Source organism: Podarcis bocagei (genome assembly GCF_964188305.1).
Source record: "Podarcis bocagei genome assembly, chromosome: 7".
In the NCBI taxonomy this organism is placed as follows: domain Eukaryota; kingdom Metazoa; phylum Chordata; class Lepidosauria; order Squamata; family Lacertidae; genus Podarcis; species Podarcis bocagei.
Genome location: NC_138132.1, coordinates 50,096,304 through 50,110,413, shown reverse-complemented (window position 1 = coordinate 50,110,413; position 14,110 = coordinate 50,096,304). Strand labels below are relative to the sequence as shown.

Sequence of the window (14,110 nt, the reverse complement as noted above, 5' to 3'; positions counted from 1 at the left end):
GTAGTACCCCCTTTTTAAAATAGCACTTCAAGGAGCAAGCCTGGCAATCCCAGACCGTATGGAAACAGCCATGGCACAAATGCCCTTAGTCATGGCATTCAATCCAATCTGAGAACAGTCTTTAGACTGAAGCCTGTCATGGCTCAGGGCTCAACCACACTTCCACTTGCCCCAGGCCTAGAAAACATGGGTCCGAAGGGTTTTCTACTTGACCTGCGCCTTCTAGGCATGGGTCCAATCAGTTTTGGTTGGCCCACTGCTTTCCCCAGGAAAGCCTGCTCTTTCCACAAGTGGAAGTGGAAGTGTGGCAGGACAAGTGGAAGTGTGCATAGGATACATCAACTAGCTAAATCCAAGCTAGGTATCTGAGAGGCTCATCTCCCTACTATGTTCATGGCATTCCCAAAGTCATTGCCAGCCTCTTGCTGGAAAGCCAAAATGTTTCAAGGTTTTACAGACCTGAGGCCAAGAACTGCTGCAGCTTAGTGCCACAGCCCCCCAACTGTACTTATTTAAGAAGGGCCAGCACTTGTTTGCTCATAGGGTGTTTTGACTGCAAATATCTGCATACTGTTGGAAGCTAATATGACAACTGCTCCTATCTGAATGGCCAAATACTGTTTCGATAGAGAAGTTTCAGTACAACTTTATAGAAACCATCAACATGCTTTGAGACCAAAACTAGTGCTTTTGCTCAAAATGCAGGAATTTCCAATGAATATTATTCTGAACATTTTAAATTTTCACTTCCTTTTTTGTTTAAGTAGAGAATTGAAGTGCAAAAGTCACCTCCCTCAGCTACATAATTAGCTCAGCTAAATTTGCTGCAAGTGTCACCAATGGCAGATTTAAATATATATATATATATGACAAGCAAACAAGAAGCCCAAACCCAAATTCAGTGGTTGGCTCCTCAGTTTCCTTGATAACTAGACCATCTACACTTCTCTCATCTGGCTTTAAGGGAACACGAAAGGGAATTTGGATTGTTTTCCTGTTCCCTCCCTATCCCCTTTTAATTGTCTATTATATTATAAACCTGAGAATATGGTCTAGGCTGTTTTCTTAATATCTGTACAGTGCCTTAATACCAGGGCAGGAAAGGGGGAGCAGTGCTGAAAGGAGTATCAATGGGGTGCCAATTTGATGGGGTCCTCAATTCCTATAAATGTGAAACCAAATGCTTCCTGGTGCTAAAAAGGCACCCCTTCCTCCTCCACTACTTACCACTTGTAGGCTTCAGCATCCACTTGCTCACCCAGCCTCCTGGAGGCCTGCCACATTGTGGGGCCTAGCTGGAAGCTGAGAGTAGCCAGCCGCCTCCTCATCCTGCTGCTATTGTTGCTGATGGAAGGTTCCAGAAGAGCCAAACAGCTGCCTATCCTTCCTTGAGGCCCTGCAGGGTGTCCTTCAGGGGGCAAAGTCCCTTCATGGAGCAAGGCACCCAGAGTCATTAATCAGGAATAACAAACCCCACAAGTCCTGTTTCCTCAGAACTGAAAGGAATAATTACCAAGTTGGTGTGGGGTGATGTGAGAGAGCGGCCATATTTCCCATCTGCTTAAGCAGCCTGAGGAAGGGACTCGAGGAGGAGGAAGGGTTAATGTGTACTATGGCAGGTGCCACTATTCTGTGTTAAGCCCACAGCCCAGAAGTTGGAGCTAGGCTGGAGCCAAGCTGGCTGGCTCCCCAGCCTGCCCCACCAAGAGAATTGCCTCAGGAGGGCAGAGAGCTTCTCCCTCCTCAGAGAGCAGCTCTTGGACCTTGACGGGGGAGGGAGCCTCTATTGGCTCTTCTCCTTCAACCCTCCTTCCCATTGGCTCCCTGGGATGTCTGTTTCAGAGAAGAGGTGGCCCACTTACCTGGGCCTTGTTAGTTTGATTTGCCCCTCCCTTGCTTGAATTCCTCAAATCCCAGCACCCTTTTACAACAGCCTGACACAGATAACGTGGCTGCAGTTATTTTATTCCTTTGATAAAGGTAAAGAGCAGCAAATCTGTATCTTTAATAACAAGGAAAGAGAGAAATGGCTTCTGCCTTATTCCTACCACTTCTCCTTGCTTTGAGCCAAACAGTCTCTTCTATCCTTCCTCCATGGTTTCTGCAGTTGGTGTGTACAGAGTTGTGTCTGGCCAAAGGCAGTGTGTGTGTGTGTGTGTGTGTGTGTGTGTGTGTGGTTTTCTGAAATATTTAGGGATTTTTTTAATTTAAAAAAGTGTGGTCATTTGCAGTACCTAAATAAGAGAGAGCCCAATGGGCAGTAGAGAAATAAATGAATGCCTACTAATACCAGGCCCCATCTTTCAAAATTTGAGGAAAAAGAGATATGAAATTGCCCTTTTAACTAGGAATTAATTTAGTGGGGGGGTGTAACCTTACAATAGCTTTAATCTGGGTATGTCTCAGAGAGATTTTTAAAGCTTACTTTGTCTACTAGGCCTGCAGTCTGAGCCAATCTGTGTTTACAGTACTTGGAATGAGTAATGAGAACAATGAGACTTGCTCCCAAGTGTGCACTGGATTGCAACTTTACTGTGCAAATTGGGCCCTGAGTCTTCCTCCCACCCCACCTAACCATCCCAATTCACACTGTTATTTCCTATGGATTTCTCACAAGATCCAGACATTCCCTTATAAAGTGAAACAACTGAGACTGTTGGTAAGCTTCAAATCTGTCACTCAGCCAGGAAGCTTGCTGAGTTGATCCTGAGTCACTCACCACATCTTAGCCTAACCTACTTCACCAGGTTGTTGTGAGGGTAATATTATGTGGTGGGAGCCAACTACCACCCTAAGCTCACTAAGTCTGTTAAATAATGTAATAAAGAATAACTGGGTTTCTCCAAAGCTTCCTTACTATAGGAATAAACATATAGGCCTCCCTTACAAGCCTGTTGTAAGGATTATTGTGACACTTTGAGCACTTAAGAGGAAAGCCCTGTATAAAATCTGTCTGATTATATATTTTTATTTTAGTCAGGGAAAGATTTGTTGTTTATTCCTAAAACATTATTTTATTTATAATATGGTTTTAAATTATTATCTCGTTTACTTCATTGCTTAGAACGCCTTATAAATTTAATGCAGGACGGGCAGAAGTCCAATAAAGATAGATGAGTATTGCAGTTCCCCTTCTATCTTCCTCCTCATTTGTTTTACTTAGATAGCAAAGACTGAAGCTCTGTCCCTCCTACTGACAGAAAAACTGAGAGATAAAAGGGGATTTAAATGCCTAGCAAGTCAATTGATTTGGGTGTTCCCAGCCACTATCCAGCTGCTGGGAATATAAATAGAGCTAAAGGACTAGAAAATGATAAATTGCTACATTTCATTTGCTATATTTTTCTGGTAAGAATTTTTTTTAGGGCTGTTTTCCAATTTCTGAGCCAAATCTCTCCTTTGGGTGCTCTAAAAGTGAGCTAAGCTTTGCTACTTAGGAGAGGAGCCCCTCCCCGCATCTGCATCTGAAGGCTCCCATAATTTGGCTCAGTCATGGGCTCTCCATGGGGTGGGAGTAAGTGTGTAGGCACAAAGAAAGGTCCCAAGAACCAAGATTACACTTTAAGGGCTTATTGGGGGTGCATGTGTGTGTGTGTAGAGAGATTCTGAAAAGAACACTCGGTTTTCACATGGATTGTTTAGAATTTCTGATGAAACTGCAGAAATGTCAATGCAGAGTAGGAACAGCCAATCAGAAAGCAGCTCTTTGACCTTTGCCCTTCTCTTCCTCAGCAGGACTGCTATTATCTTCAAGGGGGGAGAGCCCTCCTCGCCTCTTGTTATACCTTTTTATGATCTAGGATTCTGAAGATAATAATGACTCCATGTTACATAAAACAGATACATTAATGTCACCAAGTCCCAAAAGTATGGAATCAACCCAACTCCTTCAGAAAGACTGGGGGGAGGGGAGTGATAGAAATTCAGAGAGCAGAGCCTTAATAAGGCCGAAAGAAGAGAGGTGCTGCCTTAGACCGCTTTTTCCTTCCTATTTGAAATGGGATATTTAAAGGGCCCTTTGGCTAAAGGAGATCAGAGTCTTGGCAAGATAACTGAGTATGACTGAATGCGCTGCCATCAAAGTGAACAAATCAAATGTGTGATTTTGATTCGTGCTGTAGAGTGTTAGCCTATTACACTCACTTGCTACAGCCCCAGCTGCTAATGGGGGAGAGGGGGAGAACATACCCAGGCACCCATCTTTCATCTTGGGGATGCTTCTCCCCAGGCTTGGCTCTTTGGTGACACGGCTTGTTTGGCCTCAGTAGAGTGTAGATTGTGATCCAGCCCTCCCCACACTAGAAACCCATTGGCTTCTCATTTGTTGGATGTCTGTATCCTGGTTTCTGGGGTCACAAGCAGAAGAGAATATATGTTGTGGCAGCAGCAAATTCCACTAATATTTTTATGTGAGGAGCTAGTGCTGCCTCTTGATCCTGGCTGAGATAGAGTGCCTGATCGACCAGCAGTGTATTTTCCAATGTACCCTGCCATGCTACATCTTGAGATGACAAAGGAAACGAGAAGCAGTCTTTGTGGTACTCCTGCATAAGGCCTGTTCCAGACCCTGGAGATGACTTGTTCCTCTTGCCTTGTTTTTATGTACAAGTGTCTAAGAAGGAGCCCCCACCCGAAAGGCTCTTTTCCAACATAAATTCTGCTTATGGGTCCTCCCTTTTGCATCTTAATTCAGTTATACTAAGCAGGTGGGTCATGGATCACTGCCTTGCCGTGGCGAAGGGGCTTGAAGAACTCAGAGAAGCTATGAACTACGCCAAGCAGGGCACACAAGATGAACAGGTCATAGTGGAGAGTTTGGACCAAACGTGATCCACCTGGAGGAGGAACCGGCAAACCACTCCAGTATCCTTGCCAAGAAAACAACATGGACAAATACAACAGGCATATAAAAGTTATGACGCTGGAAGATGAGCCCCTCAGGTCGGAAGGCGTCCAACATGCTACTGGGGAAGAGCGGAGGGCAAGTACAAGTAGATCCAGAGCTGATGAAGCGGCTGGGCCAAAGCCGAAAGGACGCTCAGTTGCGGATATGCCTGGAAGCGAAAGGAAAGTCCAATGCTGTAAAGAAAAATATTGCATAGGAACCTGGAATGTAAGAACCATGAACCTGGGTAAGTTGGAGGTGGTCAAAAATGAGATGGCAAGAATAAATATTGACATCCTGGGCATCAGTGAACTAAAATGGACGGGAATGGGTGAATTCAGTTCGGATGACCATCACATCTACTACTGTGGGCAAGAAACCTGTAAAAGAAATGGAGTGGCCCTCATAGTCAACAAAAGAGTGGCGAAAGCTGTACTGGGATGCAATCTCAAAAATGATAGAATGATCTCGATACGAATCCAAGGCAGACCTTTTAACATCACAGTAATCCAAGTGTATGCACCAACCACTGGTGCTGAAGAAACTGAAATTGACCAATTCTATGAAGACTTACAACACCTTATAGAAGTGACACCAAAGAAGGATGTTCTTCTCATTATAGGGGATTGGAATGCTAAAGTAGGGAGGCAAGAGATAAAAGGAACAACTGGCAAGTTTGGCCTTGGAAATCAAAACGAAGCAGGGCAAAGGCTAATAGAGTTCTGTCAAGAGAACAAGCTGGTCATCACAAACACGCTTTTCCAACAACACAAGAGACGACTCTACACATGGACATCACCAGATGGGCAGCATCGAAATCAGATTGATTATATTCTCTGCAGCCAAAGATGGAGAAGCTCTATACAGTCAGCAAAAACAAGACCTGGAGCTGACTGTGGCTCAGATCATCAGCTTCTTATAGCAAAATTCAAGCTTAAACTGAAGAAAGTAGGAAAAACCACTGGGCCGGTAAGATACAATCTAAGTCAAATCCCTTATGAATACACAGTGGAAGTGAGGAACAGGTTTAAGGATTTAGATTTGGTTCACAGAGTGCCTGAAGAACTATGGATGGAGGCTCGTAACATTGTACAGGAGGCAGCAACGAAAACCATCCCAATGAAAAGGAAATGCAAGAAAGCAAAGTGGCTGTCCAACGAGGCCTTACAAATAGCGGAGGAGAGAAGGCAAGCAAAATGCGAGGGAGATAGTGAAAGATACAGGAAATTGAATGCAGATTTCCAAAGAATAGCAAGGAGAGACAAGAAGGCCTTCTTAAACGAGCAATGCAAACAAATAGAGGAAAACAACAGAATGGGAAGAACCAGAGATCTGTTCAAGAAAATTGGAGATATGAAAGGAACATTTCGTACAAAGATTACCATAATAAAGGACAAAAGTGGTAAGGACCTAACAGAAGCAGAAGACATCAAGAAGAGGTGGCAAGAATACACAGAGGAATTATACCAGGAAGATATGGATGTCTCGTACACCCCAGGTAGTGTGGCTGCTGACCTTGAGCCAGACATCCTGGAAAGTGAAGTCAAATGGGCCTTAGAAAGCACTGCAAATAACAAGGCCAGTGGAAGTGATGGTATTCCAGCTGAACTATTTAAAATTTTAAAAGATGATGCTGTTAAGGTGCTACACTCAATATGCCAGCAAATTTGGAAAACTCAGCAGTGGCCAGAAGATTGGAGAAGATCAGTCTACATCCCAATCCCAAAGAAGGGCAGTGCCAAAGAATGCTCCAACTACCGCACAATTGCACTCATTTCACACGCTAGCAAGGTTATGCTTAAAATTCTACAAGGAAGGCTCAAGCAGTATGTGGATCGAGAACTCCCAGAAGTGCAAGCTGGATTTAGAAGAGGCAGAGGAACCAGAGACCAAATTGCAAACATGCGCTGGATTATGGAGAAAGCTAGAGAGTTCCAGAAAGACATCTACTTCTGCTTCATTGACTATGCAAAAGCCTTTGACTGTGTCGACCACAGCAAACTATGGCAAGTTCTTAAAGAAATGGGAGTGCCTGATCACCTCATCTGTCTCCTGAGAAATCTCTATGTGGGACAAGAAGCTACAGTTAGAACTGGATATGGAACAACTGATTGGTTCAAAATTGGGAAAGGAGTACGACAAGGCTGTATTTTGTCTCCCTGCTTATTTAATTTATATGCAGAATACATAATGCGAAAGGCTGGGCTGGATGCATCCCAAACTGGAATTAAGATTGCTGGAAGAAATATCAACAACCTCAGATATGCAGATGACACAACCTTGATGGCAGAAAGTGAGGAGGAATTAAAGAACCTTTTAATGAGGGTGAAAGAGGAGAGCGCAAAATATGGTCTGAAGCTCAACATCAAAAAAACGAAGATCATGGCCACTGGTCCCATCACCTCCTGGCAAATAGAAGGGGAAGAAATGGAGGTAGTGAGAGATTTTACTTTCTTGGGCTCCATGATCACTGCAGATGGTGACAGCAGCCACGAAATTAAAAGACGCCTGCTTCTTGGGAGAAGGGCAATGACAGGCCTAGACAGCATCTTGAGAAGTAGAGATGTCACCTTGCCAACAAAGGTCCGTATAGTTAAAGCCATGGTTTTCCCAGTAGTGATGTATGGAAGTGAGAGCTGGACCATAAAGAAGGCTGATCGCCGAAGAATTGATGCTTTTGAATTATGGTGCTGGAGGAGACCCTTGAGAGTCCCATGGACTGCAAGAAGATCAAACGCATCCATTCTTAAGGAAATCAGCCCTGAGTGCTCACTGGAAGGACAGATTGTGAAGCTGAGGCTCCAGTACTTTGGCCACCTCATGAGAAGAGAAGACTCCCTGGAGAAGAAACTGATGCTGGGAAAGATGGAGGGCACAAGGAGAAGGGGGCGACAGAGGACAAGATGGTTGGATAGTGTTTTCGAGGTTACCAGCATGGGTTTGACCAAACTGCGGGAGGTAGTGGAGGACAGGGGTGCCTGGCGTGTTCTGGTCCATGGGGTCACGAAGAGTCGGACACGACTAAACGACTAAACAACAACAAAAGCAGGTGGGAGTGTTATGTTCCATTCCTGTCTGAATTCCAAGCTAAATTCCAGACTAGCTTTGGTCATCTTGATAGATGTCTAGAACAGGGAACTGGATAGTGGGAATGCAACCACCTTGATTTTACTTACTGCATCTCTCAGTGGCATTTGACACCATTGATGACCATGGTATCTTTCTGTCTGAACTGTCAAGCCTGGCCTTAGGAGGCATAGTATTATTATGTCTCTAGTCCCTTCTTTAAGTTCAGTACCAAAACATAGTTCAGTACCCCGCCCCGTTGCCTCTGGTTTGTGGAGTGCCACAGGGTCCATCTTATTCCTCCTATTCTTCAACATCTATATGAAGCTCCTAGGAGAACTCATCCATCGGATTGGGCTTCAGTGTCATCAGTAGGCAGATGGCACACATCTCTACCTTTCTTTTCCACCAAAGAATCCCAGGGGAGGCTGTGGAACTATTGAAGAACTGTCTGAATGCACTGCTGAGATAAATATGGAAGAAAACACTGAAACTTAATATGGAAAAGACAGTGGTTCTATGGGTTGAGAAGTCAGCCAGTCTGGATAGTGATGTGAAACTGGTTATGGATAGAGTTACATGAAAATGGGGGGGGGGGACTTGAATAAAAGATGGGGGGAGGTAAGCCCTGCCCCATTTAATCGATCACATGATGCAGTGCATGCACACAATTTGAATGGCAATGCTCATCAACTTTGGGGGCCTCACCCCCTCAATTTTTTGGGGGGCGGAGCAAAGAGTTCTCGGCCCCCAGGAGTTGGCTCCTATTCATGAAAATTGCATTGATTACCAGTAAGTTTCTGTGCTCAATTGAAAGTGCTGACCAGGAATCCAGCTATCTAAAGTAGTACCATCATCCATATAATCCTGCCCATAAACTAATATCTGGGGTGTATGGGGTGTTTGTTAGCGGAGGGGTAGTACCTCTGGTGAGGGACACATTGTGCCCCTTCTGTGGTAGTTTATACAACTTTGGTCCCTAACCTGTACTCAGGTTTGACTTGTGACTGGCCTGCCAAACCAGGTGAGGATAGCCAGTATGTCTCAAACCCTTGATGAGTTAGGAATTTCTCCTGCATGTGAAGAACAGGTCTGGTGGATTGAGCGTACTAGACCAATAGTGGGTCCAACAATCAAGAAGGCAGCAACTGTACATGCTGTAGAGGGAAAAAAATCTGTACCCACTGCCTTGTGGGACATCTTTGGGAGAAGAAAAGGCTAAGGCAGAGCTTTCCAAACTGTGTGTCGTGACATGTTAGCATGTTGGCTGCAGTGTGTAGGTGTGCCACGTGAATGCTCCCCATGCTCCTCTCAGGGCTGGAAAGGTATTAGATTAACTTCTGGTTTGCTAGCAAAACTGAATTACTGTGTCATGAAATGATGCATGTCTAAAAAGTGTGTCACCAACATAAAAAGTTTGGAAAGCTCTGGGCTTAAGGAATAAACCCTACACAAATCTTGTATGCTCCTTCCGGCAACTCCTGCAGCCAAGCTGGTGCCAAATGTATTGCTCTGATTTTATTTGGACGACATCTGCAAGGCCAAGAGGGGGGGTCTTTTCATCTGGGCAGCCCAGGACCTCCATATACACTGCCCAATCTTGCTTCCTGGAGAGGTCACTTCAGTTCTGCAAGGGGCAGGCCTTGGTAATAATATGGTGCCCTGTGTGAGGCAAAAATTTGACATCCCCCACAGCCCTCACACTACTTTCCCAAAAGCCGAGTAAGCAAGGTGCTGGACTTTGTGAGTGCTCTGGCAGGGTCCTAGAGCCCTCCTTCCTCCTTCCCAAAGCTGGGCGAGCAATAACTAGGCTTTGGCAAGGAGGCAGGAAAGTGTTCTCTTGGCTCAGCACTCTGTGTGGGGAAACTAGTTGTGCTGCCCAAAATCCACCTCTGATGCTGCTAACGCAGAAAAACAACAACATTGGAGGCAGCAGTTATGAGTTACTGGTCCCTTCAGCCACAGTGATTTGGCTTCGCCTTCAGAGGCACTCTCCATTGTTTCTCGAGACAGATGGATGACAACCAAACTAATATCTGTTTCAGGGGTCTTTCTTGAGAGCTTGCCATTAAGTTGACATATACAAGAGGAAGGGCTTCTCACTGGCTGTCCCCCAAATTTAGAACTTCTAACTGATATACATCTTGCTCCTTCACTACAGGCCTTTGGCAGGCCTGAAATTCTCTTCACTGCTGCATTTACCTAAGACCCAAAGTGGTTGTGTATTTCAGAACAGCAAGTTCAGAATAATTTGTACCCTTCTCTAACGTGACCACTATATCTCCACCCGTGTCTCCTTCTTTATATGTATCTCATTTTGTAAAGTGTGGCTGTAAAAATTGGCTTTAAAATATTTTAAATAAATAAAATGCTGCAACCTGGTGCCCAGTTCAACATGATACTGATCTGACAGGCAGCATGAAACCCTGCCTGCGGGCATTTGTAAAGCTAGAAGAGGAAGGGATCTATTATTAATGGCAGAAAGTGAGGTGAAATCAGGGCAGGGAAATAACATGAGCCATGATTAGTGCACATTATTGAAGAGGCCCAGGAGTTGTTACCTTTTGGATGCACAGAAGCCACAGGGAAAGTGTCAGGCTGCAAGATCCACCACAACTCTTTCCTATTTGCTGATTAATAACACTCATTAATTAGAAGAGCACATAATGGGATTGCTAATTGCAACTGATGGAAGTCCCATCTTTGCTAGAAACATTCTGGATTTGGCGCATCATATAATCTTCTTGTCTTTGATTTTATCTGTAGCAAAAGAAAAATGCAGAGAAAGGGAGACAGAGGCGGGGAGTCAGAGGAAAACCCCAAGGATAAATGTAATGGATGGCAAAGTCTCTTTGAACTTATGTATACAAACCAGCCCAGCTACGATCCTCAACATCCTGCTGAAGGCCAGAAAGCCATAAAAATTTCCAGACTCTGAGCAATCATGAGAGGCATCAAGTGCAGGACAAACTCTTACTGTAATGCTTCGGGAAGAAAGAGAGAAAAATCCTCATCCTGAGCACACAGCCCCAATTGTAAAGCAGGCTCATGCTGGCCTTGTAAAAATCTGTTTATTTATGTATATTATATAGGCTGAGCAAGTGGTTACCAGCGTGACATTATGAGACTCTTGGGGACTCAAGATAACCTGAGTACTAGGAGCCAGCTCTGACTTTGGGTGGCACACAGATAGGTATCAGCAACATCAGGAAGATCACATCCCAAAATCCAAAATAGCCAAAGCTAAGTGGCTTCTGCTTAAGTCTCCAGCACATCCCAAGACCATATCCAACTAGATTCATTTACCACCACCACTTAGGTGGGACTTTTAAGACAAAAAGGTAGACAGTTGCCCTCTGCAACCACCCATCAACCTCTCCCAGTGGCATAATGGGTCAGTGCATCTGGCTGTTAAACAGAAGTTTGGTGGTTCAAACCCACCCAGGGGCAGCTGTAAGCACTGCAGTGGGTTGGACTAGATGACCCTTGGGATCCCTTACCAACTCGACAATTATATGATTCTAACTCTAAGGTGATATCAAAGCCTATGGGTGTGGATGGGTGTGTCATTTTTCACAATGACGAGAAGCAGTAGCAACTGGATAATACAAATATAGACATGGTAAAAAAAATCAACAGGGCATTGAGTTAGGTCAATTTTAAGTGCAAAATAAAATAAGGGAACGCAAATGCGAGCAATTGTTTCCTTTGCTAATACTATTTTATTATCAGGGTAATTCACAATATTAAATCACAATATAAAACCACAAAATACATAATCAAAATATAAACAAAAACAACCCAATAGGGAAACAACCCAAGGAAACAGTTGTTTCCTTAACTGTGTATCTCCCTAGAGGCATCCACTGCTTCTTTTGTTCCAAGGCACACGGAATCATAGAATTGTAGAGTTCGAATCATCTATTGTAGTCCAACCCACTGTTACAGGTGCCCCATACAGGATCAAACCCACGACATTGGCATTATCAGCACCATGCTCTAACCAGCTGCCCCCTTGAGATCTCACAACTCACGATGCCAGAGGTTAACAAGCCTCTGTGCATGGTTCCTGATATGGAAGGCAAAACTGGAGCAGCCCATAGTCAGTCTTTGCGCCACCATTGCCACCACCCCCGCCCTCCACACATGCATGTCCCAGTAAGTACCATTGTAGCTCCCAGACATCCTAGAACTCTGTGAACATGCCAGGAGTATCTGAGAAAAACCTTCGTGTCCTGGGTGATGGCAATGACATGTCCTTAAGCAGACCTTCAAATCCCCTGAGCCAGATAAATGAAGGTGCTCTTTTATTAATGGAAGGGGAATGAGACAACAGTGCCAGGATAGCCTAAACCCTTCAAGAGTTCTACTGAGGGCTGGGGCTTTTCTTCCCATTCTCTCTGTCTGTCTGTCTCTCCACTCTAATCCTTTCTATTGGCTCGCCCAGTAACCTTACAGAAACTTCTCCTCTCAAGTGCCGCCTATTGAGCTCTGCTCTCAAATTGCCCCCAGAGCCCACTGGATATTCCTTCAGATGTCTAACAAGCGTCGAACACAACTGAGGTTTAGAGAGACACAGAAATCAATACTGCGGCTTCCACCAGTCACGCTGAGGGATTAGTCGTCCCAAGGAAAAGCACAGACAGTTGAATAAGAGAATCATGACTCCGAATAACCTAAGAGGTTTATGAAGCTCGAAGGCAGCCTCTGGCCTCCTTGATAACCTCCAGTTGGCCCAGAAAAAAAGGAGGCTGTGAAAACATTCACTTAGCTTCCTCCCCTTCTCTGTCAATGAGGGCAAGCTCTAGAGCTCTGGGGTCAACAACAGTGCACTAAGGCACCACCACAGAATGTCCAGGACACAGTGACCATTTGCCGCATTGTTTGCGAGGAAGCTCATAGCTCTCCAGCCAAGGAATGTGTATCCAAATGCATATACTATGCTAAAGTATGCATAAAAATGCATGTGGTGGTGAAAATAACGTACAAAATCCATTATACTATATTAGGGAAAGTGCAGAAAGTGTATACTAGGGGAAGTGAAAACAAAGATGTGTATGTGAGGAGAAATTTGCATTAAACTGCTGGTGAATTTTGTGAGGACTTAAAAAAAATAACAATCTAATGTGAAGAACAGAATTTAAGATTGGAAAACTGAGATAAGTCAACACTGACAGATTCACCCATTATTAACAGTCACCTTTATCAACCTGGTACTCTCCAAATGACTACAACTCCCTATGGTGGCTGGAGTTGCAACTTCTGCAGGGCATCTGATTGGTGAAGGCTAGTGAAGTGGGTCGTGTTGGACTTAGACGATGGAGACTCAGGTTCAGTTTGCCACTAAGCCTAACCTTTACAGGTTTGTAGTGAGGATAAAATGGTGGGGGGTGGGAGGTTGAGGACAAACTGTGTGCCACTCTAAGCTCCTAGGAGTGGGGGAAACCCAACTGGAAAATCACTTTCTTAGCTATATTCTCAATGTTGTTGCTTTTGGGTTTTGTTTTGTTTACATTTATTGGCACAGTGTAGCCTTATTGGAGTTCACTGATTGGGTCTGCGTTGCTCCGGGACAGGAGGAAGGAAGTCAAAATGACACCGAGTTGGTTCAAAGAAAGAGTTTATTCTGCTCTCCGGATAGCAGAAGGCACTTGCGTGATTAGTCCACAGCAAGTCCAAAGAAATGACAAGTTTCATGCAGTATTTATATCCACCCTCTCCCTCCTTCCAACCACGTCAGCCTATGTATGCAGGTTGACATCACATATGTTCCTGCTCTGGTACTCTCAACCATAAAAGGGATTTCCTTCCTGCACTCCTGACCATAAAAGGATATTCCTGTTCCTACTCCTATCTTGGAGCAAAAGGTCACTACTTCCGAGAACATGCTCTGGCGTTAGTCCCAGACTTGGGTCTCCCCGTCATTTGTGGTCAGAACATAAGATATGTCTGTGTCTGTTCTACTGGTAAAGTCAAGGCCAGTCTTGCTGTCAAACTGATAAGGGAGAGAGCTGTGTTCTTATTTTGCATTTGCTCAATGGCTAAAGTTTATGCATTTTAGCTAAGGAGAAATGGGGATTTTGGTGCAGTTTAAAAATGCCTGCACAGTCAGTTTTGGGTTTGGGAAACCCATTCCTTCATTAGTAACAGACTACAAAG

At 44.5% G+C, this 14,110-nt stretch overlaps 1 protein-coding gene across 12 annotated transcripts in view; it reads right to left on the bottom strand.

Moving 5' to 3' along the window:
* The window catches only part of ZFHX3 (zinc finger homeobox 3), a 263,343-nt gene extending 259,746 nt beyond the window's left edge, over nucleotides 1-3,597 (bottom strand). For 10 of the 12 annotated variants that reach the window (XM_081202531.1, XM_081202544.1, XM_081202540.1 and 7 more), the window contains exon 1: nucleotides 1,228-1,354. The gene's annotated coding sequence lies outside the window, so the exon portion shown is untranslated. Of the gene's footprint in view, nucleotides 1-1,227; nucleotides 1,427-1,513; nucleotides 1,715-2,048 lie in introns of those variants that run through there. The other 2 variants (XM_081202547.1, XM_081202548.1) reach the window with 2 other exon arrangements.
* Between the last annotated feature and the right edge of the window lie 10,513 nt (nucleotides 3,598-14,110).